Raw genomic sequence first — 4,256 nt, 5'->3', positions numbered from 1 at the left:
GAAAAGTTGATATAGTAATCTGGGACTAAGTTTATAAAGAGTTTTGTGAACCTTGCTAAAAGAAGGGGTTTGAATTTTATTTATATAGGGAACTACTGAGGATTTATGTATGTATGTATGTATGTATGTATTTGTTTCAACTGGCAAGTTAGATAGTATATATTTATAGTGTACATCATGATGTTTTAAAATACATATTGTGGAATGACAAAATAAAGTTATTTAACATATGCATTACTCTACATACTTATCTTTTTTTGTAATGGGAATACTTAAAATTTATTACAGAGTAGCAGTTTTCAAATAGACAATAGATTGTTACTAACTGAAGTGATCATGATGTACAGTAGATCTCTTGAACTTATTCCTCCTGTCTAATGGAAATTTTCTATTTTTTTAATTAACATTTCCGCAAGGTCCCCAAACCCCTAGCTTCTGGTTACCACCATTTTACTCTCTGTTTCTATAAGTTTGGCTTTTTCACACTGCACATATAAGTAAGATCATCGGTATTTTCCTTTCTGTGCCGGCTTATTTCACAGAAGAATCTTTCAAAATTGAAGGACACATAATGTCCTTCAGGTTCATCCATGTTGTTGCAAATGACAGAATTTCTCTTTTTAGAGCTGAACAGTATTCCATTGTGTATATATACCATGTTTTCTTTATCCATTCGTCTATTGATGGACACTTAGGATGATTCCATGTCTTGGCTATTGTGAATTATGCTGCAATAAAACATGGGAGTGCAGATATCTCTTCAGCATGTTGCTTTCATATCCTTTGAATATATACCCAGTAGTGGGACTGCTGGATGATATGGTAGTTCTGTTCTTAAGTTTCTGGGGAGCCTCCAGACTGTTTTCCATAATGGCTGTACTAATTTACATTCCCACCAGCAGTGTGTAAGTGTTCTCTTTTCTCTATATCGTCACTAATGCTTTATTATCTTCTTGTATTTCTGCTGTTCTAACAGATCTTAAGTGATATCTCATTGTGGTTTTAATTTGAATTTCCCTGATGATTAATAATGTTGAACATTTTTTCACATACTTATCATTTATATGTCTCCTTTTGAGAAATGCCTATTAATGTCCTTTGCCCATTTTTATATTGGGTTATTTGTTTTCTCGCTATGGAGTTGTTTGAATTCCTTATATATTTTGGATGTTAGCTCCTTATCATTTGTATGATTTGCAAATATATTCTCCCATTCCATAGGTTGTCTCTTACTGGGAATTTTATATAAGAAATTTTATAATCATATTTGCTGTTGTGGGTGAAATGGAATAGAGAGAATAAGTGGGAGGAGGAAATGCCTAGGAACAGAGAGCCAGTTCAGAACTATTACAATAATATCAGTACAAATGGGCAGACCTTGGACTAGGAGTTATGACTCTGATTGGCAGATGAAATAAAGATATATTAAGGAAGGAGAACTGACTAGATGTTTTGATCAATCAGATGTAGAGAAGGGACAGTCAGGAGCTGATTGAAGTGGATAGGTGAACTGAGTCAGATTAAAACAGGCCCTATTCAACAGCCAGGAAAACAGGGATGAAGTATTTTATTTTGGTGAGAGGCTAACACTAGACATGTTCTCAGGGCTCTAGTGAAGTGATTTGGGATTCAGGGAATAATTGTAGTCCTTGTAAAAAAATTTCAATGCTTTTATCAGTTGAACCTTGTCTCCCAAAATTCTTGTGTTGAAGTCCTAGCCCCCAGCACCTCAGAATGTGACTGCATTTGGAGATACGGTTTTAAAAGAGGTAGTTTAGACAAAATGAGGCCATTAGGATATTCATTAGAATGGGTCCCAATCCAATATGGCTGATGTCCTTACAAGAAGACATTAGGAGACACAGCCACACAGAGGCAAGACCATGTGAAGACACAGGAGAAGATGCCATGTGCAAATCAAGAAGAGAGGCCTCAGGAGAAAGCAACTCTGCCGACATTTTTGATCTCAGACTTCTAGCCTGCAATTGTGAGAAAATATTTCTGTTGTTTAAGCTACCCAGACTGTGGCACTTCATTATGACTGCCCTAGCAAATAATAGAAATGTCAACATGGACCTAAGTCCTTTTAAACCAGAGAAGGCACAAGCCATGCGAACTGGGTGCTAAATAATACAGCTCAGAAAGTAGGCAGGGCCACCAGGGACCCTCGATTAGTGATCTTCTGGCCAAGAACTACTTCTAAATCCTATCCTCTGGTAGAGATGAGGTGTCTAATATTCTTTGAAGTTTGATTCTTATTGACTCAAATTTGAAATCTCATTGATTTCAAGTTTGATTCTCATCTGTAGCAGAGCCGAGCTACAGATGAAAAGTCTTTAATTCTGATGCTAAGAAGAGGCAGAAGCAAGCAGGGGCTGACTGATAATCTCAATTTCAAAAAATAACTAGCTGCATATCAACATATAGCATAAAGGAATGTTAGATCCAGTCAGAATTGACTCAAAAATAATCAAGATATTTGTTTCTACTTGCACATTCCTTTGCCTTCACATGCAAAGAGAAATTCACTGTGGTTCAACTGCTGTTATTACCCTGCATTACTGCAAATTTCTCTGAACTGATCTTTCTGTTTCATTATCGCCACTGTTAGCCCCCAATAATGAGGATCAAGGGCAGATCATTTTAGGCATGAATAGGCACATTGCCATAATTTTCTCATTTGTCTGTATACATTTGCCAAAAAAAGGAATTATCCAGAAATCTTGACTCTTTCTCCTAGTCTCCTAAATCCAATTTCAAAGGATAGATTCTTCCTTTGCAATTACTCTCACATCCATCCTTTTACATTTTTATATATCCCAGTTGAGGCTCTTCATATCTTGCCCAAACCAGTACAATAGCCTCCTTACTTTTCTGCTTGCCTTTTAGCTCTTTCCTCGCTGCCTAAATTCATCCTGCACAAAACTTTTATAAAACACCTTTAGAAAATTTTGACCACAATGCTCTTTTCCTATATATTAACCTTCAACAGATTCTGGTTGCTTATAGTAACACATTCAAACACACCTCTGTCTAGTGTTTAAGGCTGTGGGAATCTGGCCTTTTCTAGCCAATGCATAACTGCCCTAGCTTCCCAAATCCTCAAATGCATTGAAGTAGTTTCAAGCATTGCCCACCACATGCCTGCCACACCGCCCCGTGCTTCCTGCCACACAGCCAGGTGCTTCCCACCCCTGTGCTTTTGTTCATATGATTCCATTCCTTAGCCTGCACTCTGCCATGCTCCACCATGCTCCTTCAAGAACAGTTCAAATCCCAGATGCTTTTGCTCTCATTTTTCTCCCAGCATGAGATGACCTTTTTTCTGTCCACTCATTCTATCCATCTTTCAAGGCCGAGCATAACTTCTAACTGATCTCTGAAGTCTTTCCTAACCACTGCGGCATTCAATCCTTTGAGAAAGGCTTTCGTGGGGTCACCAGTTACCAGACGTTGTCTGAGCTCTAGGGATCACAATTGGGTAACACACTGTCCCTAATTTCCAGGATGATGTCCTTTCCTCTTTCCTTGAGCTCCTTTTGCAGTTACTACCCAAAGAATTGCCTATTAATAATGCAATACCTCAGGAAATTTCTTCTGTTTTTAATTGCCAATTACATTCGCTTAACTTAAAAAATGACTTATCTTCCCTAGTTATAGATTGTAAAGACTCAGTTTCCCCCCAAAGTATCTGATTTAACATGGGAATACAGAGAGATACACTATTATGTATCAGGTATTGGGCTACTGTTTTTGCTAGTGCTTCTCCTGGTGTGATACGTCTAGCAGTTCATTCTATGGGGCACACAAAACCCATGATATTACAGATACTGTTGCTTAGGATAAGGCTAAAGTAAATAGTACCTATTTAAGTGTTTTTAAAAAGTGAGTTGATTTAAAAACAAATGTTAAATAGTAATGTTTCAAGTAATAGCTATGGCAAAAATGGTAGAAGTGGTCCTTTAAAGTCTTTCAAATGCGTTATATGATATCACATTTATTCCTCAGAACAACCTTGTAAATTGGAAACCAAAGTCCAGAAAAATGTTAGAACTTACTCAAGTCACTAAGACGACAAATCAAACTTTCCTCCTTTACCATAATACCCTTTTGCATATAGAAAGATTTAGTTTAATACTTGAATATGGGTGTCTGACCTGTGTTTTCATACTCCATCTCCTCAAAAAGTTTGCTTTAGCCTTCTAAATCAAATCCTTCACCTTCAGAACAATAAAAGAGGCACACCAGAGTCATTT

This window comes from Pongo abelii, chromosome 2 (assembly GCF_028885655.2).
Source record: "Pongo abelii isolate AG06213 chromosome 2, NHGRI_mPonAbe1-v2.0_pri, whole genome shotgun sequence".
Classification (NCBI taxonomy): Eukaryota; Metazoa; Chordata; class Mammalia; order Primates; family Hominidae; genus Pongo; species Pongo abelii.
The sequence above is the reverse complement of the archived record's forward strand: the minus strand, read 5'-3'. Positions refer to the sequence as shown.